Here is a 27,445-nt window from a genome sequence, read left to right as displayed (position 1 = left end):
CCCCAGGCTCAATACAGGCTCAATAACTCTATGAACAGTTACCCTTGCCCTGTTCTCCCATCTGAAAACAAAAAGGGGGACGGTTACATAAAGCAATGCTGACCTATATTCTTGACGCTCTAAGTTGCTTCTGGCTCCCCAGAGTGAACACGAAGGTTCACTAAGACAGAAGCACAAACCAATGTTTGATCACTCTTACCCCTCAGATGCCCTGTCGTTAGCTCAGCTTGGCTGAGAACCAGTGGCTATTGACTGATTTGGTTCTGTTCCCTCCAGGGAAAATCAGCTCTCCAAACACCAACCCAAAATGAAACAACAAAAGAAAACAAAACAAAACACGTGGGCTAGACAAACATAATTTCAGAGTTTTTACAGAAAAATCAAGTTTTCAAAAGGCTGGTTGGCATTACAGAGGAGTTCTTTAAAGACATTGCTTACTTTTCAAATATTTAAGCACCATCAAATAAGAGTATTGGTAAGTGTGTTTCCGGAGACTAGATTTAATGACAAGTGACATTTCTCCTTTCTATAAATATAGTATTTGTACAGATAAAAGTTTGGCTCCTCATAATTAAACATCTTCTCCTACAAACTTGTTTTGCTACTTCACTTAGGACACATTGTTTCAAAATGAAAAAACAAGTCTAATTTTTTAATCTAAATTATCCAAATTTGAGGTTTCTTATAAAGGTTTTATGGTTATTAGTTTTTAAATTGCTTGCTTTTTTTTTTTTTTTAAAGGATGCTTGAAAAACCTACTGACTTAATCTCTTCTGAAGTCATTAGCATCAGAGAAACAGAAGCAGTGGCTGATGTCCTGGGCTCTCAATGCTGTTTTAACACATGGTTTATTCCTTACAAGGTCCCCAAACCCTACATCGTAGGTCCCCAAGAGGAGTCAGAAGCCCAAGTTCAGGTAGAGAACTATCACTGAATGATGTAGGGACAACCAAAACCTCACTTAAATTACACGGGCTTCATAGTAGCCTATCTCCTGTGATAACAGAACCATCTCCATGGGTTCCTCAGAGATGATGCTGGTGACAGTGTTGATGACAAGGTTGACGGCAGTGGTGATGGCAGTGGTGATAATGGCTGTGGTGGTGATGCTGATGTCGAGGCTGATGGCAATGATGGTGACGATGAGAGCAGTTGCTATTTATTGAGTCTTGTCATATGCCAAAGCACTAGTCTAAGCCTTTCACTTGTGTTAACACACGATATGCTTCTGGAAACCCTGGACCAGAGATCTCTTCCTGAATCCCTCTCCATTGCGTATTCTTGAGCCAAGAACTCTGTGGAAGATTGCTTTTCCAAAAAGTACCCTCAACAATATCTTTCATCATACACGCCTTTTGTACAATGTGTTTTTGATATTCTTCCCTAAGTGAAGCCCCTATTTCCTCCCCTTGAATCTGGGTGGATCACTAACCATGGCAGAAGTGATGTCATGTGACTTCCAAGGCTAGAAGATAAAAGGCATGACAGCTCCTGCCTATTTTCTTTTTCTTTTTTCCTTTTTTTCTGAGATACTTGTCCTGAACCCCAGCCATGAAGCGTGAGGAATCTTGAGCCACAAGGAAAGGCTCTGGGTAAATGCTACATCTTTACAACTGGCAACTCCAGAGGGTTCCCAGCCGCAACCATCAATCTCCAGATGTGTGAGGGTGTCTCCACTGACTCCAGTCCCCAGCCACTGCGTCACCTTCAAGTCTCAACAGGGGAGTTCACAGACATCTAGTCTCTGGCCTCGCTGTGGAACCATTTTGAATTTCTGATCCACAAAAGTGGTGAGTGTGAGAAAGTAGTTGTGGTTCGGGATCTCCAGAGTGTTTTGGAATCAGCAATATAAGCTCCACGCTCTCGTAGCCCAGACAAAAGCCAGACCTAGGACCTCCTTTTTTCTATTCCTAACATGTGGGTCTTGTGGCAAGAATACAGGTAGAGCCCTACATGCCATATGTCTGAGTTTTTAAAAGCTATAAATCAAGCTAATAAACTATTAAGTAAAATATGCCCAGTCTTCCTACATAGATAAATGTACCTTTATAAACCTGAAAGACTCTCATTTAAAATTTCCATGCTCCTTAGAGCTCTGTACTGGTGCAGGGCCTTCTGGAACAACTGGCCATAGCCTGTGGTTTTGTTCACTTCCCTCTCCTCTCCCCTCCATCTCCACCCCACCCAGCAACACTGCAACCCTGGCTGAAATGTCCAGGTTCCATCAAACCCCTTTGCAACCTCCACCATGGCATAAACCTACCCAATGGCCACCTCTCAGTCCCACACATAAATGGCGTGATCCAGCCTCAGGACAGGCGACACGAGCAGAAGGGCAGACACCTACCAGCCTACCAAGAACCATGCCTCCTTCTGCACTATGCATTTCAGAGCCCCAGGATTCAGAGCCACCCTGGAGGATCCCTTCAAGAATTACTGCATCAGACAGGGAATGAGAACGAAACAGCGCCAACATCTGGATTTTTGTAACTATTTATTTCAGCCATACATATTCCAAAATGCTAAGGTGTTAAGATGATGAAAAGACTGGGAATCGGTAGAATGGAGGGAAAGGCTTATAAAGGAGGGAATGGCAATGTGTTTAGGGGATGGGGCAGGATTAAGAATTAAGAACCAGAATCTCCAGCGCGTGGTACGACTGCCCTTCGACGGACTCCTATTTACCTCCCTGAGATCAGGAAGCAACACGGGGGTGATGACTCTGGACCATTCTGTTAACGGGCCAAGAGGAGCACAAAAAAGTTCCACTAAAGATGAAACTTGGATCACTGTCACCACCCCCATCACAACCAGACTCCCTCCCAAAGCAAATCCCAGTTGACTAGTTAACGTGTATGCACATTATAAGTTACTGGAAGCAGGCATTGCCAGTTTGAGCAATTTAGGTGGAAATTCAGCTGCATTATACTTATTAAAATTGTCAGATTACAGAAGTATTTAGGGTTAATTATATTACAAATTTACAATAACGGTAGGGTCAAATTAATGCGATGTCATTAGTGGAAGAATGTGTTAGTTCTTTACAAGTGATTAGCAAAATGATCCCACACATATATGTCTCTGTATAGACATTTCACATGAACATGCATATTTATAAGAGAAGTTGGGCTCTACGCGGGTTTCGGAACCCAAGGAGCATGCAACAGAGAAATTAAGTTTGCAAAAAGGCTTTCATTATTCCCCATTGTTTTTTGTTTTTGTTTTGTTTTTTTTATGGCTACACCCGTGACATATGGAAGTTCCTGGGCCAGGGGCCAAAACTTATACCTTCGCAGCCACCTGAGCTTCTGCAGTCAGATTCTTACCCCACTGCACCATGGCAAGAACTCCTCCCCCCTGTTTTTAATGACTTATATTCTGAAAATTCCTTCTACTTAGGCACAGGTGACCTGGCAGTGGACTTTGCTTAGAGATTATTTTGGTTTTCTGGGAAATTTGTTTAACTGGTTTAGATTTTGAATGAGGGAGGTAACTTTGAACTCAAAACCCATTAAATGCGGAGCGATTGAGAAAGCCAAGCCTCAGAAGCTAGAGAAAGACAGGACCATGGGTGAACTGGAGTACGGGAAACATCACCACCCTCAGGTTGGGAGGTTGGTGGAAAGACCACCCAAATGGGAGCCAGAAGGAAAGATTCCTTGCACAGGCTCAGCTGCTTACTAGCCATGTGACCTTGGACACAGCACCTGACGTCTCTGAGTTTCCCTTTCCTCCTCCATGAAATCGTGGTGATAAGTCTGTCTTCCCTACATCAACAAATGGTAGAAAACCAGTGAAATGGATGACAGGGTTCCTTTTTAAATGTAAAATGGACTGGATGAGGTGCCATGCATAATTTACTTGACTTGCGATGTAATTTTCCATGCGTGCTGTGTCTGATGGTCTCCCTCAGATTGTAAGTTCCATCCATGCAGGACACAGGTGCATCAGAGCCCCGGCTTTCTTCTTCCCGGTGGGGATGTGCATTAATGCTAGCACTGGTCTTCTGGAACACGTATGATTTAATACTGATGAGTGACTGGAGAATCAGAGGTTTCCTTTTTCACCTTTAAAACTTAAGCACTGTTAGGGCACAAACATGTGGTACTTAATAGAGGGCAAGGCCACCCACGTCCTTGTGGGAAACATCAAGGAGATCTGGAACCATCACCGGTGACTTCCTATTCCTATATCCCTTCCTGGAGATACCTGGTTCTATGTGGGGGGGGGGGGGTTGTTTTTCAATCTTCTCTCCCTCCACTTTCCCTCACTCTTCTCCCCTCACCTACTCTCTGATATTTTCCATCTCTCCCTTTTTCTTTTGGTCCCGTTAATGACCCTCTGGGTTAGCAGTTACTGCCTGGTTCGTGCTTGAAAACCTGTTTATTCAGACCAGTGGCCGTGGCATTTCCTGCAAGCTGCTGGCAGCGCAGAATCTCATCAAGCACTGTCCGTGCCACCACAAGATCCTGAGTGGCTGGCGGGCACATTAAAATTTGGGAAACACTGCCCTACAACACACACACACACACACACACACACACACACACACACACACAGTGAACTAGCTCTTCGCTAACTCACTGGTCAAACTTAATTATTGTGAGCTGATCATCAGTTTATCCTATTACTCACATCATTTGCTTCTCTCTCCCTGAATCTGACTCTCTCTTGTGTTTCTTTATTTTGTTCCTCTCTAGCACCTTCTACGTCCTCAAAGGATGTAGAAGCAGTTGCAAAACTATTCTTTTCTAGCACGTTGGGTAAGAAGTCTAGTGAGGAAAGAGTTACGCAGCATATTTTTAAGAGGATTTTCGACTCTTTGATTGCAACCCAGATGTCAGCTGCCGTCACCCTGTCACACGAGGTTTGGGTTAAATTAGCTCCAGCTGACTCTGCGATGTCCTGCAGGAAGCCGCACGCCCTCCTCAAGACGGCCCGTTCCTGGGGGCGGACCTCTCAGGACCACGTTGACCTCCCCGCTTGTGTTCCATAAGCTCTTGACCGTCCTCCTCTTTTTACCCAGCTTCTCTTCTCTGGGCTCCTCACCAACCTGGACACAGAAAGGCTGCGCTGCCCTTGATCTCTCTCCTCCCCACCAGTGTACACAAAGGCATCGATGTTCAGAAGCCTTAACTGAAGGTCAGGCGATGGAGATGGTTGACACCCCAAGTACAGCAAAATGGTCACCGGGCATGTTTGTTCTCAAAGGTCCTCACCAGGGCTCCACTCTGCACATCCAAGTGCCCGCCTTGCTGCCCCATCCGGCCTCTTTCTTCTCCACGACCGTCCTCTCATCCCTGCTCTTCCCTCCCCCGAATCCCTGTTCCGGTTCTTGTACACAACATTTTGGCAAATCGGTTTTCTTTTGCAGGTACCTTCTAGCTCGTACCCTCTGATTTTCAAATTGTCTTCCTAGACAAAATTCCTCCCCTGCAAAGCCCCCTGGTTACAGCCATTTAAATTATAATTTGGGTTTTTTAATTGAAGTATAGTTGATTTACAATATTATTTTAGTTTCAGGTGTACAACATTGTGATTCGGTATTTTTACAGATTGCCTGCCATTAAAAGTTACTGCAAGATAATGACTGTAATTCCCTGTGCTATACAATATACCTTGCTGCTTATCTACTTTACATAGAGTGCTTTTTATCTCTTAACCCCATTCCCCTAATTTGTCCCTCCCCCGTCCCATTCCCCTTCCCTTTGGTGGCACTAGTTTGTTTTCCATATCTGTGAGTCTCTATTTCGCATAAACATTCATTTGTACTATTTTAGATTCCACATCGAAATGTTATTATGCAGTATTTGTCTTTCTCTGTCTGAGTTCTTCCCCTAAGTCGTGGTGAGGCTAGACTTTGCTCAAGAGAGCTGAGTGTTCCTGGGCGAGTGGTGGGAAGTGTCAGAAATCAGGAAAATTAGAATGAGAGGGCAAAGAGACTCAGGGAAACACATTATAAAGAGAATTTACTTTTTGTTGCCTTTCTAATCCCCAGCTAGCACCATGGTGAACCAGTTCTCCTCTACTCTCTGAAAACACACTGACTTAGCAAAGTTAAATATAATCATATGCCCTTTCTTCATCCCAGCTACCATATCTCACCGACCACAGCCCAGAGTTCTTGAAATCCACATGCCATTGTATAGCTGTGGGCTTTGCACAAATTCCTTTTCCATTTTGAACCTCAGGATCTACAACTATAAAATGGGAATAAAGTTATTTAACAGGGTGTTCCGCGAAACATTCCCGGTCTACTCTGCATCTTGGTAGCTGCCCCAAATGTGGGGCTGAGGACAACAGGGGTTAAGCAGCACCATTTTTTGGTTTTTTTGTTTTTTGTTTTTTGTTTTTTTTTTTTTTTTTTGTCTTTTTTAAGGGTACACTCGCAGCACATAGAGGTTCTGAGGCTAGGGGTCCAATCGGAGCTGTAGCCACCGGCCACAGAAATGCCAGATTGAAGACTCGTCTGCAACCTATACCAGAGCTCACGGCAATGCCAGATCCTTAATCCACTGAGCAAGGCCAGGGATCAAACCCGAGTCTTCATGGATACGAGTCAAACTCGTTAACTCCTGAGCCACAACGGGAAGTCCTAAGCAGTACCATGTTCTGAAGGAGGAATCCAACCACCCAGGCAGGGCTCACTGTCAGATGGCAAAACCGAGTATGTGTTCTGCAGCCCATCACCCGCTCGTGCCCGTGTGTACCAGAAGACCAGGAAACAGATTTGAATAAGTGTAGACAGGATGGATTTGTCTCCTTCCTGGTCATCTACACAAACAGGGAAAGGAGGTTACCCTCCTCAAGCCAAGTGAGGAGAACCCTTGGGTGCTAGTAAAGAGCAAAGTGAGAGTTCTTGGGAACAAATGGTCCATGTTGCCTGACTCTTGCCTGACAAAACCCAAGATGAGAGTTTGGTTTAGACTTACTCTCATGAAAAGGAAAGTAAGAGCGGCAGGGGCTGGGGAGCAGCCAGATGCTGAGTTTTCCTGTGAATCAGGCTTGAGTCACCTTCGAGGACCCTGCCCAAGAGTGTTCTCCGTGCCTGCCTTGAATGGCAGGGCAAGATGACTTCAGCAGAAAGAGGCTTGGGTGTGCCTGTAGCTGCAGAAGGGGAGTGTCGCATACAGTCAGCTGGAAGGTGACTCACTGTGCTGAGGAATGGGGACCAGGAGAGGTTCCCGATGGGCAAACAGTGTCTCTAGACAACCTGCCAAGATGCCTAAGAAGGAAAAGAGCCAGCACTGGGGGTGTGCATGGCGCCACCCCAGACTGCCCCGCTGGTAGAAGACATTGTCTTTTTCACCTACACATGTCTTGCCTTCCTGAGATCAGACTTAGCAGATGAGAGAGATGAGGAAGGATCATGCTGTGCTGTCATGCCTAGAAACTCTTCACCAAGCCCTGGGACTCAAAGACCTTGTCTTAAATTTTCTACTAAAAGTCTCATAGTTTTACATTTTACTTTTAAATATACGATCCATGAGTTTTTATTTATTTATTTTGTATAATGTGTGAAATTTGGGTCGGTTTCTTTTTTGCCTGGGATGCCCAGTTGCTCCAGCACCACTTGTTGAAAAGGCTCTTCTTCCAGGGAATTGATTTTGCACCTTCAAACCTCAATTGGCTGTCCTTGTGTGGGGCTATTTCTGGGTTCCATTGATCTAGGGTACCTATCCTACTGTCTGTATGATACTACCTTGACTGATATTATTTTTCAATATGTAAAAGTGGCTAAGCCAGGATATGGATCTGCCTAACTTATCATCTAGTAGGAAAGAAAGTGATCCAACAGGGTTTGGAGAGGGCAGTGAAAAAGAGTAAATTTTCTATCTACTAAAATCTCACGAGGTTCAGTTTGTTCAATGGGCAATTACGATTATCCACTTCTTGGAGGGGGTGTGGGATTTTTTTCTGTTTGTTTTCAGCTTGTTTGTTCGGGTTTTTCCCCCGTTTGGTGCATCCTACATGAGAAGCATTTAACACGGAATGTGTAAGTCTTCACTTTTGCTCTTTAGCATCAATATTCAGCCCATCATCCACTATCTCAGCCATGCTCCTCTCTGAACGCCTTCTATCAGTTACACAGGGAAGCTAGCTTTCCTCTCTCTCAAATACCTCTCTCACGCATACCCAGAAGTTAAACATTGTCTAAAGGGGAAAAAATCTTTCTTACCATCTGTTAGGTCTTTTCACCCACCTTAAAGGAAAGGGAAATATATCTAGACAGGTAACAGACCCCAAGGTAGCAGAGGTGATGAGGCATTTCCTCCTGGACCCTTGTGCTTTTGCAGGTAAGGAGGTAAGGCGAGAAGCAGGGCCCAGGGCTGGCATCCTGGGTAGTCCATGGCATGTTGGCGTGGGTGGGGGCATGACAGCCAAGGAAGCAGGCTGGAGGAGATATGGGAGCAGAGAAGGGACGTCGCATATGCCTTGCAAGCCCTCCAGCACAGACCTCCTGGATCTCAGTGGGGAATCCCTGAAGTTCAGCCAACCCCACAATGGCCTGGCTTAAGATCTCCCAGCTGAGGACAGGCATGGAGCCCACCCTAATCAATGGGTTAATAAGGATTTTGAGGACTAGGACAGTCAGGGCTGCAGCAGCTGGGATGGGGAAAAGGAGAATCATTATTTTTCATTTCAGCCAGTCAATGTGTTAATAAGGGGTTGGATGAAATGTGAGGAGCGGGGTGGTTGGGGGGGGAGAGGGGGAAGAGAAAAGCCCACCACTTTCTCAATGTTTGCCTGGAAGGGCAGCCTGATCTTTGAAATCAGAGTAGAGAATTCTTCAAGTCTGGTAACAGCACACACTCTTCATCATGCCCTTCAGTGGCTGCTGACTGCAGACAGCTTTTTTTCCCTTCAACAATAGAAGAGGGGGAAAGAAAAGGCAAGCTTTTGGCCTCAGGGTTTTTTTTTTTTTTTTTTACCACGGCTCTTTCCGCTCCAACCTACATCTAAGAGGGAAGGAAACTATCTTTTGTTATCACTCAATCTCCCTTAAATTTAAGAACAGCTGGGGATATTTTTCATGATTCATTAAATTCACATCATTCCAAAGAAATCTTCCTGCCGATTTATCTTTGCCTCAGCAGTTGGGGCTCCAAGAGTGAGCAGTTTCCTGAATGCCATCAACCTGGGTCCACTGTTTTGGGCTGAGTCTGTGATCTTTCATGCTGGAATATCTTTTTTTTTTTTTTTTTTTTTTTTAGGGTGAAAGAGAGTGGGAAAGGAATCAGGGTATTGAAATGAATCTTTTTCCAGTCAATTTTTCCCTTTCTGAAGATAAAGAGAAAGTGGTATGGCTGTCACAGGGAAAGACTAAACCCCAGCTAATGTCCTCAGCAGGGAAGAATAATTAGTCAATTCTCTAATTAGAGTCCTGTTTACATTTCTCTTTTCATAGAGGCTAATCCTTGTGTTTAAAGAAGATATTCTGCCTTGATGAAAACCATTGGTTCCGTAAGGATTCATTCATTCAATCATTCCTTCATTGAAGACCAGCTATAGACTCAGCACGAAACACAAATACGGCATGATTTCCACCTCCGTGGACTAGTGCAAGCGTAATAAACAGGTTTCATCCCCCACGCCAGCTGTCATCTATGGGAGGTGGTTTTCTAGAGCATTCTGAGGTCATTTCCTTGTTCAAGAGAAAGGAGAGCTATACTGAATTATTGACGACCATCAGGAGGGCAGAAGTTCCCGCCCTGGTGCAGAGGGTTAAGAATCTTGACTGTGGCAGATCAGGGTGCTTCAGAGGTGCAGGTTCGATCCCCAGCACAGTGCAGTAGGCTAAAGGATCCGGTGCTGCCAGAGCTGTGGCTCAGATTCAATCCCTGGTCCAGGAACTTCCATATGCTGTGGGTGTGGCCATAAAATTTAAAAAAAAAAAAAAAAAAAAAGAGGGCAGGAAAGTGGGGCAGACTGAAAAGAGAGGACCCCCCTCCCCACACAACTCTGGTTATTGCGGAGCAGCAGGGAACACAGAGCACTGGAAGAAGGGCTTCTAGATATTCTCCTGTAATCCTCGCACAGGCACACAAATGCAAGGTGAAGCATGATGAGACAAGTGGTTGGTGCAGTCCTATAAGAGCCCATGGCTTCCTGAGCCCTGGCCTTTCCCTCTTATAGTCTATGTTCAAATGACACAAGGGGCCAGCCTCAGTCAACGTGTTCCCATGTGGCTACTGATCATTAAAAGGTTTTCTTGTTGTAACTCACTACCTGAGCAGCACAGCATAGCAATGGCAAGCTCAGGTTCTGGAACCAACTATCTAGGTCAAACACTGGTTCTGCCATGGGTGGCTGAGTAAAATTAAGCGCCTCCCTAACCTCTCTGTGCCACAGTTTCCTCATCTGTAAAGTGGGAAGAAGAGAAGAGCGCCTACTGTGGGCCATTAGGATGATTACAAGGATTCCCACGGTGCCAGGCTCCCAGGAAGTGCCGTGTGCCTGATCACTGATCTGGCTGTGGCTGCTGCTGAGGACCTGCCTGGTGAGACACAGCCAAACAGTTCTGCTCTCCTTCCACTCTCCCTCTCTTGGTTTCTTGTCTCCAACAGCATCACGTGCAAATCGAAGAAAAGAAAAGAAACAAAAAATTTGCGTGTTCCTACGTTTGGAGTTAATGACAACCTCACATCCCGAAAGATTTGCTGAGGACTCTCATAAAAATCGAGGGTAATCACATTGCCTCTTCTCGAACAAAGAATAGTGAGCTTGTATTTCAACAAGCTTTCGAGGAAAGTGATAATGGTGATACATTAACTGATAAATAAGAAGCCACGGGCAGAGTCAGTAGCCCTGAATAAGCAAAAAAATAAAAAGCTTAAAGCATTCTGGTGAATTATTATTTCATTAACATTAATGAGAGAAACCATCCCGTCCCCTCCACATTATGTGTGCCCCTTCCCGCTGATGGCCAACGAATGCTACATTTGTGACTTTCCTTCTGCGTACAGACCCCTGTAGTGCACACTGTAGGATGTCCAAAAATTTGATCGGACTTGGCTTCTGTCCAATATACCCATGAAAAGGATTAAACCACTTGCAAAGCCAGGCATTACCACAGGGTCTACGATTGCTGGAAGGACAGCGAGTGAAGAGGAGTCTGGGTTGGGAAAGGTCGTGGGGACAGATTGTGGATTGGAGAGAAATGTTAATGGACAAGGCGCCTGAACTGGTCTCAGTTGGAAGGAAGGAAGAGGACTCAACCAACAGGTAACCAACCTACAAGGGACCAAATCCTCCCAAATGCTTTGATTCACTTGATCACGGGCAAACCTTCCGGGTTGGTACTAACTTCCATTTTTATGGCGAGGAAATGCAGACGCAGAGCCATGCGGTCAAAGACTCCTGAGACTTGCACCCAGGTACGGCAGACCCCAAAGGACTCTCCCATTGACTCTTCTCTGAAAGAACTGAAGCTGAGAATATCCGGCACAGAAAGCCTCAGAGGTGAAAAGACAGTGGCCCCTGGAAAAAGCTCTAGGGAAGAGATGGGCATGGTGGGTGGAGATTCCTCAAAGAGGTTTGGAAAGGAAGCGCCAGGAAAAACACTCCGTGTAGGGAACAGAAGGCATGATCAGGGAGTTTTTTAATTTGGTTTTTTAATATCTGTGTATGTGTGTTTGTTTCTACCAAATTTTGTGAGGCTCTGTGATGACTTTTTTTTTTTTTAATTACACAAGGAAAATTACCACTTGAGATTTCTTTTTTCTTTCCTTTCCTTTTCTTTCTTTCTTTCTTTCTTTCTCTTGTCTTGTCTTGTCTTGTCTTGTCTTGTCTTTTTAGGGCCACACCCAAGGCATATGGAAGTTCCCAGCCTAGAGGTCTCATCAGAGCTATGCCACAGCCACAGCCACAGCAATGCTGGATCCGAGCCATGTCTGTGACCTATACCACAGCTCGCAGCAATGTGGGATCCCCAACCCACTGAGCAAGGCCAGGGATCGAACCTGTGTCCTCATAGATACAAGTTGGGTTCATTACCACTGAGCCACAAGGGGAACTCCTCATTTTATTTCTTGTCTTCTATATATCAGCCTGCAATATAGAGATAATTCTCCATATGAAGCTGAATTACCACAGGCAAGCTGGGATCTTCATTGCCAGCCTTGAGTTCCATGGTCTCTGTTCCCCCCTAATTTTATCCAGTGTAGAAAGCAAGGTACCAATTTGGGCCAAAGGAGGAAGATGGCAAGGCAAGAGTCCATCAACTGACAAAATGAACCCTAGAATCACTGAATGAAACTCAGAGTATTGTAGCCAGGATTGCCTCCTAAAATGCAAAGCTCTCTATGTCACCTATTTAAAGTCCTTTCATAATTTCCCATTTCTTTAAGGTTAAAGTCTCAATTTCTTAACTAGGTGATGCAGTGGTTTGGGGCTTCAGCCTTGTGTAGGGACACTTCTACAGTTGAATCCTAATTCTACCATTTACTAGCTGCGTTGCTTTGGGCGAGTTATTTATCTAAGTCACAGGTTCCTCTTCTATAAAACGGGGTTAACAACTGGACCTATCCATAAGGTCATTGTGAGGATGCAGTGATACAACGCCTGCAAAGGAGTGACTTAGTTCTGTGGTCTAGTGAAATGATCCCTCGGCTTCTCTTTGATGACTTAGCCCCTCCGTCCCCGTACCCCCGTCTACCTCTCCAAAGTCATCTCTTAACACTCCCCCTCTTCCTGGCTTCTCCAGCCACAAGGAGCTTCATTCCGTGTCCTCTAAGGTAGTTTTCTCTCACGCTCCTTTGTCTCTGCACCTGCTGCTCCCTCCACCTAGGATGTTCTAATTCCTCCTCTTCACATGGCCAATTACTAGTTACCCTTTTACCTGAGCATAAGCATCCTGCCTTCCCTGACCCTAGCAGGTTGAGTTAGGTTCCCCTGGCACCTCCTGCAGTCTGTGCCCTAGCACTTTCTCCATGTGTCGTAGTCCACTATTTCACGGCTGAGTGTGCACTTAGCAGGGAAGGCTTAGCCTAGTGCCAGACTTATTGTTAACATTTGTTCAATATTTATCAATGAACAGTTGTCCACAGTGTCACTGTGGACTGGAAATGGCACCACATATGTCCATCTAAGCACCCTCTGTAATGGTGGGTGTTTGCCCAAGCCCCTCATCTCTGGTTACTTGCAGATGTAGGAACTCTAATTCTCCCACAGGTTTCACGACTCTAACTCTCTCTGTGTGCACTCAGTCCCTGGCAGAGGCCTCACTAGAGGCAAACCCACAGTTTATCCTTGGGGGCAACACCTAGGACCAGAGGGACCCCTGCTTAAAAAATTATTATCAAGAATTTCAACATGGTAAGAGCAGAGCATAAGCCAAACGCGGGGCCCTGCTAAGCACAGCATCCCAGGCCCCAGGGGAGGTTACTCTCCGGTGAAGTCACACCTTGACCTGGTCTTTCTCCTTGACCCTGTTTTGTTTTCCTTTGCCTTTTGTCCTTTTAGGGTCACATGTGCTGCATATGGAGGTTCTCAGGCTAGGGGTCAAGTCAGAGCTGCATCTGCCGGCCTGCACCACAGCCACAGCAACGCAGGATCCGAGCCACGTCTGCGATCTACACCACAGCTCATGGCAATGCCGGATCCTTACCCCAGTGAGCGAGGCCAGGGACTGAACCCACATCCTCATGGATACTAGTTGGGTTGGTTAACCGCTGAGCCACAAAGGGAACTCCTGTCCCCTTGACCCTGTGTCCAGAGGATCTGACACATTCTTTCCCACTAGGGCACTAGGAACTAGTGCTGTCTGATGCCATCGCCTCAGGAATCAAATGACCTTTAAAGATGACTGACTGCAGTAACAGTTTGAAACCAAGAAATGAATCAGTAATGGTAGAATTTCTGGCCCCTGGGGCAAAGATAATTTGGGATGGGGCTTAAAAAGAGCAGGAAAGAACCTTCAATTCCATTATTTGTGTAATACCTCAGCACACGTTAAGTCTTTTATTTTAGTACAGTTGACCCTTCAACAATGCAGGGTTCACATATACAAAGATTTTTTTTCACTGAATACAAAATACAGTAGTACACAATCCATGGTTGGTTGAATCTGAATACAGAACCTCAGATACAGCGGGGCCGATGATAAATTAATGAGGACTTTAGACTGCTTGGAGTCCGGCACCCCCTAGCCCCCCCGTGTTGTTCAAGGGTCAACTGTATACATGAGTGTGTGTGTGTGTGTGTATACTTGACCCCAAGCCTGAGAATCTCCACATGCAGCATATGTGAATACATATCCTAAATCGAGAAAAAAAATGAACCTCATTATATCCATCAGTAAAATGAACACTAAAGTATTAATTTGAGGGATTCGAATAGATGCTCCATGGCTTCACATTAGTAAAGGGATGAGAAACCCTCCACCAGGACACCTATAGGCAAGCAAGTCAAAGAATGAAGTCTAAAGATGCAAATATTAGACTGCTGTAACAGCTCCTTACTGATAAAAGACTGCCATGCGGTTTCGGAGAATACTGTTTCAGTGGTCCTCAACCCTGCCTGCTCATTCCAATCACTTTGGGAAGCGTTTCAAACACTGTGAGGCTCAGGCTCCAGATCAATGGCATCCAAATGTCCAGAGGTGGAGCTGGGGCCTCAGTTGGTTTGGAAAGCACTCCAGGTGGCTCAAATTTGCCAAGGGACTGAAAAACCACTGCCCTAACCCGACAGGTTCAGGGACAGGGGCCAGCATTCCTAAAACTTCCTAAAACACAGACTGCAGTGTTGTCAGTTGAACCTCAATCAGAAGGTGATGGAAATCACGTGCTGTTGAATAGCCTCTTAATTTAAATCCACCCGTGAGAAGAGCCTGCTTCCTTCCACTATCACTGTTACATATTTGAAAGCAGTGAAATCCCTTTACAAAAAAAAAAAAAAAAGCCTCTCACTTAAGCCTTAAAAATCATCAATAAAATAGAATATCAATTTCACTCTATGGTACAAATCACAATTTCCCTTGAAAATCACCTGACCCTAAAATATGTCAGGAGGAGCTTGTTCTAATCACAGGAGATGCATTGGGAATAAGTCCCTTCTTCTCAGGATGGCTAAGTCTGCAAGCCACTGTTTTTACGGTAGCTGAAAAAATTAATTCCTTTTCAGAAATATTCTCATCTTCTCCGAAAAGGGGGGGGGGGGGGAAGGGGCTTTTTTGATGTAGAGTGACAGGATTATGAAGTGACCCTCGGGTCAGAAGGAGACTTTTCTTTTTCTCATCAAGGAAATCAATTTCTAAGTCCGAGTCTCTTAAAATAATATATTCTTGTGGCACGCACACAGCTTTTTTGATCTGCTATGAAAAGAATAAGGAGTAAAGAGGATCAGGGGTGGCGATGGAATATTATAATCTGCCACACTCACACATCAGCCTTTCACTAAGTAATTCCAGATAAATTGAGGATTTACATATTTAAGATTAAATGGGAGAAAGAGTAGCTGATACATAAATATAGGAATACAAAGATACAACTGAAGCAAGTTAACTCTTACAACTTAAAGTTACTTGGTGTCTATTTGATTGTTCTACTTGAAAGTTTAAGGTTTATGAGCGACTAACCTAGATAATCTCTTTCAGATCAGTTGAACCAACCACCCTCCCTTAGGGAATTTTTTTCCCCTGTCCTCAGTAAAATCCCAATTACACCGACAGGCAACAGTTAAATGCATACAAAGATGCATAAATGCAGCAGATGGAAAACAGGAGGAAACAGCTGGAAGTGTGTTTCCCTCAGAACTGTTTTTAACAGCCTGTGCACAAATAATGCCTCTCTAATATGGAGATAAAAATAAAACATAAATATTGAAAAGGTGACTGGTCACAGCAACAAGACGGCATGAGACGCTGTTATCATCCCTGCTTCTGGTACCCTGAGATCATTCTAGATGTTTGCTCGCTTTGGAGCTTCTGAGAAATCCTGAAAATCAGATTCAACCTCAGGATCCCGACTTTACCCGGAGTACAACGACAGCCAGAATCCTTCCCTGTCACCGTTCCCAAGAATGAGGTGCCTGCGAGGCTCCTAGGGCCCTGTTAGACCCCGACCCCAGGGAGCCACTATTTGTCTCTCGCTTCCTGACAGCTCAGAATACTTCTTAACAAAGCAGCGCCTTTCCTTGCTCAGGACTTTGATCCCCTGGTGCTGAGCAGGCTTCACCCCGTAGGTGCTCCTTAAATAACAGCCGTGAGTGCGGAGTATGCATCTTTCATATAGAAAGAGATTTCCTGACCTACCATTGAGCAGGGGAGTGACGTTCGGGCCCTTTATCCAGGGATGATAATGAATTCAGCTGATGTGGGGCTGCACCTCCTACCTCGTTGTCTGTTCCTCGTCCTTCAAGCTTTTTGCGAGCTCTTCCTAAGTCCGCTTCTGGGGCAGGTGCTAAAGAGAAGGCAGAAGTGAATGTGAAGGAGGGAAGGGCTATGTGGGGGCAAATGATGGGGGCTTCAGAGTGCCAACGAGGTTTTTTTTTCTTTTTAAATTTTAAAAAAAAATTACATTTTCATTGAAATAGGTCACGTCATGTCTCTGGGTCCCATTTGGTTGATTCTCAAAATATTTCAACCATATTCATTATTGTTTTAATTGTTCTGATGTTTGGTGATCAGTCAACTTTGTTGTTGCTATTGTAATCATTTTGGCATTATTAGCAATAAAGTATTTTTAATTAAGAAAAAATGTGTTAGTTTCAAGTGTAAAGTGACTCAGTTATATATATATATATATATATATATATATATATACACATATATATTCTTTTTTTTACCTTCTCTTCCATTACAGGTTATTGCAAGATATTCAGTATATTTCCCTGTGCTATATAGTAGTCCTTGTGGTTATCTAATTTATATACAGTAGTATGTATATTTTCATCCCAATCTTCTAATTTATCCCTCTTCTCCCCTCTGGTAACCATAAGTTTGTTTTCTGTGTCTGTGAGTAGGTTTCTGTTTTGTAAATAAGTTCATTTGTACCCTAATGTTTTCCTTCTCAACCTGAGGGCTGTTTACTCCCTGTTTCCTTTGCAATAATGTATTAAACAATATAATTAGGCTGTGTGTTCTTTTATAATCATGGGCTACGTTTCCCAATAAAAAGTGAAAGAAAGAAAAAAAAAAGATAAATACGAAAGGCCCAGTCAGGCAGTTTTCAATTTAGTCAAAAAGATACTATTTAAAGCAATCTTGCTTATAATGCAAGAGGAGGGGTGATCAATGCCATAATTTATACAGAGATAATAATTATAGATAAATGTAGATATTTAATAATAAACACAATCATTTATCCATATTGTATAATTATATAAATAGAATTATCTACATAAGTATAATTCTGGATAATTCTAGATGAATATAAATTACTATAGGAATTAACATTTCCTTCAGAATAGATAAGACATCTGACAGCAATAGTCAGAATAGGCCTTGAAAGGTAGACGAGAATTCCCCAGCGGGGTTGGGGCTCCTGGAAGGCAGGTGTGGTTCAGAAAGCAAGATCAGGAGGGAGTCTAGACTCCCTTAGTCAAATGGAGAGCAGCTCATTTGACTAAAGTGGAGAAAAGAATGAGAGAGCTAGAAAAGTATTTCATTTGCTGGACAAAGGAGAGCAATGGAAGAATCATGAGCAAGAAAGCACTCTCTATTAGGGCTGGTTTCAGGAGAGCTGATCTGGCAGTGATTTGCTTGGTGAATTGAAGGGGAGAGGGCGTGGTGACAGGAAGGCCGTTAGGTTTCAGAGATCATCCTTGGCCTTCAGAAAACCAGTGTGTGTGGGGGGGGCGAAGGTGGCACCCTAGAGATCCTTAGGTACACAGGGCTCTAAGCCCATGTGGGTTTGAATCCCTTCCATCACAAAAGCATCCTCAGGCCCTCTTGAAATCAGTTCCTCACTAATGCTGTCATTCATCTCCTTTGGAATCTTCCTCTGTTCATGCTGCGAGTCCTATTAAAGCTTTTAATGTGGGAAACATGTATTCTTCCCTCAAGAAAACTTTGTACGTTTAGGATAGCTGTAATTGGCCAATTTGAATCATGCAATGGCAAAAGTGTGTTGTTTTTCTTTCTGCTCCTAAGTTTAACTTCTCCCTTCGCTTTGCCTTTGTCCACACAGTTTTTGTGGGTGACAGGACTCTCATGAGTGTGTGTGTGCTGGGGGGTGCATGTGCACCCATGTTCTTTTACGAGTTCTCTATTTTTTTAATGGCCACGCCCACACCACATGGAAGTTCCCAGGTCAGGGACTGAATCTGAGCCACAGCTGCAACCTACACTGCAGCTGTGGCACCTCTGGATCCCTTAACCCCCTGTGCAGCGCCAGGGATGGAACCCACACCTCTGCAGTGACCCAAGCCACTGCACTGGGATTCTTAACCCACTGTGCCACAACAGGAAGTCCTTTTTACTGAGTGCTTGATTCTTCTTCACAAAACTTTTGTTTGGTCCTACTAGAGTCTCCGGTAATTCAAAACTGTCGGCTACCTGACTACTCTTCATGACTGAAACTAGGGCAGCTATTGGGATAAGAAAGAGCTCTAAGGCCCCTCACGTGGCCGCCATGAGTTCCTCTTTCTCGGGCTCCAGCAAATGCATCAGACACATAAACAACACTTAAAGGTCTCTTTGGTGTGTTTATCCTTTTAAATTATGGACAAACTGGAACATTCAAAAGTGAATCAAAGGAGATGAAGGAATCACCTCCACTGTTTGTTTACCCTCATCCAATGCTTTCAGAGGACCCAGAATTGGTGCATTGTCTAAATTGCACATCTGTCTTGATCGCTTTTCTTGCAGTGGAATAGCTGTTCCCTAGCACGTACTGAGGTCTGTTGTTTTAGATGGCTCATGCATAGCATTCTCTTACTTATTCTCTTCGGCTTTTGGGACCCTGCATTTATCACATAAGGACAATTTGAGGAAGATCAAAGTTCAAAAGGACTCGATGCCAATAGGAAACAAACCTTCTCCCTTCCTCCATACTGGCTGGCTCACACCCCACAGCTGGGTCAGGTTTATGGCCGAAGGGCAGCTTATTATTGTTGGCTGGCTGGGTAACCAACCCTGGATTTGCACATATAGCTTCACCATCCCCACTGTGTTTCCCCTGTGACTCATTTATTTCAGGTGCCATAGCAACAGGTCTGGGATGTGCCCACCATGAATTCAAGTTCCTCTCCAGCCTGAGTTCAAAGCACTTCTTGCCCTTCAATGGATCACAAGAAATTTTCTTTTTTAATATCTGCCAGCTGACCCAGGGAATTTCCACCAGGACTTCGTAGGATCTTGTGAGCTTCTTTCAGAAGAACTTAGTGTGCTGGGTTGGAAGCAGCTTTCTTGTGAGTCAGAGCTTGAATCGCACCTCTAGCTCTATCAGAATGAGCGAAAACGCCAGCTCTCTGAAACTGAATCAGTTCCTTGGCTCATGGTCCAGGTTGCGTTGAAGTTGCCATGGAAAAGTGAGAAAAATGGGGAGAATGCCGTAAAGTTTTCATTAAGCTAAATACTTGATCCAAAGTGCTATTCTTTATTTAAAAATTTCTACTTTGCTGACATTAAAAAACCCATCATTCATAGCCTCGTTCAACCATTAGCTTCTCTCAGAAGACTGTTCTGATATTCTCACTGTATCTCAATGGCTCTTTTAATTTCCATAGTACTTGATATTTGTCTTACCTAGTGATGTTAAAAAGCCCTTTCTTCTGTAAAATGACCACGATGGGGTTTTGAGTCCGTACCTGAGTTTGGGAACAGGCTGACTTGAGCGTATGCAACTTTTTATGTTTTCAGTTCATCCACCTACTCTTAAACCTATCTATGAAATCCAGAGGTCTGGTAACCATTGGGCCAGATGAATCCTAAGGATCATTCCAGACCTAGAGCCTTGAAAGTCTCAGTGAGTATTTGTGTCTGTCATCTGCAGTTATCCCCACAAAATCCCAGCGAAGCAGCAAGTGGTCCATGTATTCATTCATCCCACCAAGACAGATGCCTACACTGTGCTAATTCCTGCCTTTGGGAAACTCAAAGTACACAATCCCAGGTAAGCGATACTCATGCAAACAAAGAGTAAAAGTGTGTGTGTGTGTTCCATTTATATCTGTATGGGACACATATATGATCATCAGAAAACAGTGCAAACCCATCCTCTCTCCTCTTGGAGACTTTAACCTTCTTAAAGTCTGTCCTTTCATTTGAATGTGTTCTTGCAAAATATAAATTCCTGGTTCCTAATGTTCTAATGTTTCTAATTTTGCAGATGATATTGTTACCTATTATATTCTGTTTTCTACTTGTTTCCCACTTCCCAGATCCATCCATGTTAGTGGCATACATCTAATTGGGATGAAATCAATGCCATCTCTCTTGGGGTGGGGGGAGCTTTAAGATTTGTGTTTTGACATTCATTTAAAGACCTTTCTCATCCCTATCACAAGGATATTTTTCTCCACTTTCTTCTATCAATTTATCAGTTTAATCCTTCTCATTTAGGACTTTAGTCCATCCAGTGACCTCATGTGGAGATCTAGTTTTATTTTCCTTTCATAGACTGAACCACTTTCCCAATATTGTCTACATACAGTTCATGCATCCCCTCTTGATTTGTGGTGCCTCCTCTATTATATAATAAGTGCCTACATGTACACATGTGTGTTTCTGAGGCAGGTATTTTTAGAGCCACTTTTCCCAAGGTCACTCAGTCTGAAAGCAGCTTAGCTGAGATTAGATGCTCTCAAGCCCATTTGATCACATTGTTCTTTTAAGATTAATAAAACTCACTCAGAAGTCACAGTATGCTAAAGCTGGAAAGGAACCTAGGCGTTCAAGGCTAACTCTTTTCTTTTCTACCTGATAACTTGGGCCCAGAGAGCCTGAAGGGCTTGGCTGAGTCAGAGCAAGAGAGCAAGGACTCGAATGCTTTTCAAGTTTAGTGGTTTCAGGTCTGCTGCTCCTTCACTGCACTTAGAGCTACTTAACTAGAATTCGAGGGCCTAGATACGGGGCTACGTGGACAAACATACATCCCACATATGTTCGCAATGAAAATATGCATTTGACCTCAACGATTCAGTACCATTGTCCAACAAGGGCATAGGTGAAAAACAGGGTGTAGAAAAAAAAAAAAAGAAGGAAAGGAGATTTTTCTGCACAGTCTAAAATCTATGTTACACAATCCATTTTATTTACCAGAGTGAACCTCTGGCCCCTACTCAGTACCTCTTTGCTTTTCCTTTATGAATAGGTCGACGAAACTTGGTTATCTGATTACTAGAAGACTGCAGATGACAAGCAGCAAACTAGATGTAAGGAGAGGAAGGTATTAAAGACACCAAGAGGGAAAAAATCAGAAAGATTACAAAAAGCTGCAGAATTCAAATGGGACCATAGCATGGCACCACGACATACAAACAAGCTTTCAAAGTTTGCCGGGAGCTGAGGGCAGTCACTGCATTGTGGCCAGGGAACCTCCATTTAGGCCAATACCCGAGATCCCAAGAACAGGTTAAACCATGTTGATTAACCAGATACGCACTATTATAGATAAAATAGATATCCAGAAAGAACCTACCGAATAGTGCGGGGGAACTATATTCAATATTTTATAATAACCTATAATGGAAAAGAATCTGAAAAAGAATATATATAGACATTGTATATAACTGAATCACTTTGCTGTACACCTGCAACACTGTAAATCAACCATACTTCTTCTTCTTTTTTTGCTTTTTAGGACCGTACCTGCAGCATATGGAGGTTCCCAGGCTAGGGGTTGAATCGGAGCTACAACTGCCAGCCTATGCTACAGCCACAGCAATGCCAGATCCAAGCTACATCTGCAACCTACACCACAGGTCACAGCAACACCAGATCCTTAACCCACTGAGCAAGGCCAGGGATTGAACCCACAACCTCATGGTTCCCAGTCAGATATGCTTCCTCTGTGCCACAACAAGAACTCCCTATATGTCAATTTTTTAAATGTTAAAAAAATATTATCACTAAAAATTACGTTGATTATATTCTGTCACTGAATGCAGGAAAACACCTAATATATTTAACCATAGTTTCATCCAAAATGTCTAAAATAGTCATCAAGGGGAGTTCCCGTCGTGGCGCAGTGGTTAACGAATCCGACTAGGAACCATGAGATTGCGGGTTCAATCCCTGGCCTTGCTCAGTGGGTTAAGGATCCAGTGTTGCTGTGAGCTGTGGTGTAGGTTGCAGACACAGCTCGGATCCCGCATTGCTGTGGCTCTGGTGTAGGCTGGCGGCTACAGCTCTGATTAGACCCCTAGCCTGGGAACCTCCATATACCGCAATAATGGCCCAAGAAATGGCAAAAATATAAAATAGTCATCAACACTGAGGACCTATTTACACACATGTGTCTTTTGTAGCTGAAAGGGCCCATATGCAATGACCACAAACACACCTGGCACCTAGATCTTGATTTCCCATACTGTTCTCCAATCGAAGGAACCAGGGATGCTTGCAGGAATGGCTGATTCTAGAACCCACACAATACAAAAGAGGAGCCTGGAGCAATCCATAGGGCCAGAAAAGAAGGAAGGGCTTACAAACAAACCCCAAACCCACAATGATGGGTGAGGACAGTGAAGGGACCCGGGAGCTGGCTAAAAGTGTTCCCAGTGGCCAGAGCTGGAGCAACAAAATCAAGTAGTACTAGATTAATGACCCAAAGTGTAAAATAAATATCCATGAGTCATACTAGTATAAATAAGTGATTGAATAATTAATCTGAGAGGATAAACAAGTCACCCATGCAGAAGAACTCCAAATAATTTAAGTAGATAAGCACTCTCAAGGAGACAGAGCATAATTTCCCTTCTTTAAGTGTGGGCGAATCGTGATGCGCTTCCTTCCCAAGAGTACTGGAGACAAACTTTACGGCAGAGAAACATGACCAAAACGACCTCAGCTAAGCAATTCGGGTCAATGCCAGCAGTGATAAATTATGTTGATACATCTCCTTGATGTGATGTGATGAAAAGGCACCTTATCTCTATGATCTTCCTCTCAAAAACCCATAACCTCAGTCAAATCGTGAGGAAAGCGTCAGACAAATCCTGATGGAGAACTGTCAAGGTCATCAAAAACAAGGAAGGTCTGAGAAATTCACAGTCACATGGAGCCTAAGGAAATATGACTACGAAGTGCAATGTGGTGTCATAAGTGGGAATTTTAGGAAAAAAAATTAGGTAAAAATTAGGAAAACCTGAGCAAACTAGGGACTTCAGTTAATAATAATGTATCAGGTGTTCCCTGGTGGCTCAGCAGGTTAAGGATCCCGTGTTGGCACTGCTGTCGATCAGGTCACAGATATGGCACAAGTTCAGGCCCTGGCCCCAGAACTTCCACATGCTAGGGTCACAGCCAAACTAATAATAATAATAATACTATATTGGTATTGGTTCATTAATTGTGACGAATGTACCATCTTAATGAAAGATGTTAATAATAGGGTTTGGGATTTATGGGAACTCACTATACCAACTTTGCAACAAATCTGAAACAAAAGTTCATTTAAAAAAGAAAACATTTGGAATGGGGAGTTCCCGTCGTGGCGCAGTGGTTAACGAATCCGACTAGGAACCATGAGGTTGCGGGTTCGGTCCCTGCCCTTGCTCAGTGGGTTAACGATCCGGCGTTGCCGTGAGCTGTGGTGTAGGTCGCAGACGCGGCTCGGATCCCGCGTTGCTGTGGCTCTGGCGTAGGCCGGTGGCTACAGCTCCGATTCAACCCCTAGCCTGGGAACCTCCATATGCTGCGGGAGCGGCCCAAGAAATAGCAGCAACAACAACAACAACAAAAAGACAAAAGACAAAAAAAAAAAAAAAAAAAAAAAAAAAAAAAAAAAAAAAAAAAGAAAACATTTGGAATGGATAAGCAATGGTGTCCTAGCATACAGCACAGGGAACTATGTCCAGTCTCTTGGATTGGAACGTGATGGAAGACAGCATTTAAAAAAAAAGAATGTATATATATGTAGGACTGGGTCACTTTTCTATACAACAGAAATTGAAAGAACATCATAAATCAACTATACTTTAATAAAAAAATTTTTTTAAAAACACAATGGCCTATAGAGTCAAGCTCTTGTGTATTCAGAAAACTTGAATTTTTAGGAGTAGAAATTTCAGGGTTCTGCATAATTATGTCTTTGTCATATACAATCCAAATGATATTTTCAAATTGGCTATAAATGGGATAATCTATACCTTTGGGTAACCAACTGCCATGATTATGTGCTATGTGACAAGACTCAACCTTGAATCCCAGAGAATGGAAATGGTTCTACTCTCCAGATTGTCCAGCACCTAGGACAGTAGCTGGCACATGTTGAGCCATCTACTTGAAGGCTGATAAATAAAAGAATGAAGGTATTGAGCGGTAGGAGGTTTGGAGATTAATCTCTTGTCAGTCGATTCATTTGCAAAGATGTTCATTGTAGCACTATTTTCAATAGCCAAGATATGGAAACAACCTAAATGCCCATCGACAGAGGAGTGGATCAAGAAGATGTGGTGCATATACACAGTGGAATATTACTCGGCCATTAAAAGGAACGAAATACTGGCATTTTTAGGAACATGGGTGGACCTAGAAATTATATGCTAAGTGAAGTCAGTCATACAAAGAGACACCAACATCCAATGCTTTCACTGACATGTGGAATCTGAAAAAAGGACAGAAAGAACTTCTTTGCAGAACAGATACTGACTCACAGACTTTGAAAAACATCATTTCCAAAGGAGACAGTTCGTGGGGTGGGGGGATGTGCTGGGGTTGTGGGATGGAAATCCTATAAAATTGGATTGTGATGATCATTGTACAACCATAAATGTAATAAATTCATTGAGTAATAAAAAAATAATGAAGGAATTCAAAATAACAGAATCAAGTCTATTTAATATGGCAAAACTTGTTTTGAAGATGAAGATTAACTCAGAGATACGAAAGATGAACACGAAAAATTGAAACCATTCAAAAATTCAGTGACCTAGTTCACATTCACTAGGAAGGCTATTAAAAAAAAAAAAAAGAAAGGAAGGAAGGAAGGAAGAAAGGAAAGAAAAAACAGAAAATAGCAGATGTGGGTGAGGATATAGAGAAGGAGGGAACTCTTGTTCACTGCTTGTGGAAATGTAAAATGGTGCAGCTGCTGTGGCGAATGTTTTCATTGTTCCTCAAAAAATTAAAAGTAAAATTCCACTGCTAGGTATATACCCAAAAGAATTGAATCAGGGACTCACACAGATATCTGTACACCTGTTTTCATAGCAGCGTTATTCACAATAGCAAAAAGTGGGGGAAAAAATCCAAATGGCCATTGACAAATGGACGAATAAGCAAAGGGTCATGTATATATACACACATATATAAAATAGAATACCATTCAGTCTTTAAAAATGAAATTTGGATACAGGCTACAGCATTGCTAAACCCTGAGGATATTATGCTGAGTGAAATAAGCCAGTCACATAAGGATAAATACTGTATGATTCCACTTACATGAGGTACCTGGAGCAGTCAGATTCATAGAAACAGAAAGTAGCATTGGTTTCCAGGACCGGGAGAAGGGAAAAGGGGGGGGTTATTGTTTAATGGGTACGGCTTCCATCTCGGAAGGTAAAAGAACTTCTGGAGATGGGTGGTAGCAAAGGTTGCACAATGATATGAACGTATTTATTGCCACTCATCTTTACCCCTAAAATGATATATTTAATGTCTATTTTCCACAATTTTAAAAAATAAAAAAGAAAGAAACACAATAGTTAAAAAAAAGAAACAAAGAAAGAAAGAATTCAGAGTGAAGTAGAAGCAAAGATTGTTCAGATAACATTAACCTGAAAGTGTGACAGGGGGTCGCAGTCTAGAAATCTGCGAGCCATTTCATAGAACGTTCACAGAACGGCCCGAGAACAGGTGGTGACTATTTTCACAGATGCTCCTTCAACCGCGTCCAAGACATTTCTACTTTCATTGTCATTAAAGATATTTAATTATTACAATAAGTGCTACGTGTTTCATGCTTTTCATTTATAAAGCACCCTTACACCCGTTTTGACTTGCTTTGCAGAAAAACCCTCTTCGTGGGCAGGCAGGCAGAAAGCACTGCCCCACACACAGATTTGCCCACTTGTGCAATATTTACTGTGCCCTCCTGCGTGCAGCCACTGAGCAGCCCTGACTGGCTGTGGGTGCAGAAGGTGGGATCGGAGCAAACTGACTGCCTTCGGACCCTGACCACTCCACCTCCAAGCTGCAAGAATTTGGACCTGTTGATTTGATTCTCTGTGCCTCAACTTCCCCATCTGTAAAATGGATTGTTTGAGAACAAAATCAGTTCATTAATGTAACACTTCTAGAATAGTGCCTGGGCTCTAATGAATCCTCAGTGGATATCCGTTGGGTTATGATTGCTGTGGACTCAGAGAGGCATACAACATAAATAGGATAATGGGACAGGCTGGAATGAGGCTGTGGAGGGTGGGAGAGGGGCAAAAGTGTGTTCCTGAGAGTCAGAGGGGATGGCTCACTGGAGGGCCCTCCCCCAGGGGCCCTGCAAGGGGGCGTGAGTATAGAAGACCCGTCATCACTGGCCCTGTGGCCTTGTCACTTCCATCTGCCCCAGCCAGGTCCTTCTCTGCCTCACTGCTACACACTGCTTCTGGAAACAAGAAGTGGTGATGTCAGGAAGTCACCCTGGGTCTACAGGTGCATGTGCCCATCCAGGCAGACAGGCCCAGCACGAGCCCCAGCCTGGGCCATCTCTAGGGCCCAAGTGCAAGCGGGGCACAAAGTGGGAGCCCAGCTGTAAAAGAAAGCTCAAGGCCAACCCCTCCGTCACCACCCCCATCGCGACCTCCCAGACTTCCAACCTCAATAAAACCTGCTTCCTACAGATCACAAAGGAAGGCCAGGATTTCGAGAAGGAACAGGCTTTTCTTCGGCCGTGTCTGCTTTCATTTCTGGGAGTCTTTGATTCCAGCTGAATAAGCAATGCCATGCCTGGGGTTGGCATTTGAAAAGACTTTGGTGCAAGATACCACACGTACCCACGTCAAATAACAGAACCCGGCAGCTACATTTCAAATCCCTACTACTCCGCAGTCCGGTTTCTTAGAACTGTTCTATGGAAGTGAAAACTAAAGAGAACTTCGAGCTTCCTCTGACCCTGCTGGCCTTCGCAGCTGGAATGTGCTGGGAATCACTTCTGGCACTGAAAAGGTTAATTGTCTCCTGCTGCGAAGGAGAAGCTGAAAAAGGGTCCTGGGCAGGGGAGGAATTATGGTAAATGAGGTTTTCTTTATACTGCTGCTCATTCTCAACATGCTGAAAGGGCATTAGTTCACAGTCACTTTCTCTGGAATTACCAAATCTGCTCAGAAGCCTTCATTAGGATATTAA

Source organism: Sus scrofa, chromosome 9 (genome assembly GCF_054392235.1).
Source record: "Sus scrofa isolate SSC_HxYL_T2T_F1_AM1 chromosome 9, Sscrofa_HxYL_maternal_Yorkshire_Landrace_v2.0, whole genome shotgun sequence".
Taxonomy (NCBI): domain Eukaryota; kingdom Metazoa; phylum Chordata; class Mammalia; order Artiodactyla; family Suidae; genus Sus; species Sus scrofa.
Note: the sequence above shows the minus strand (reverse complement) of the source record.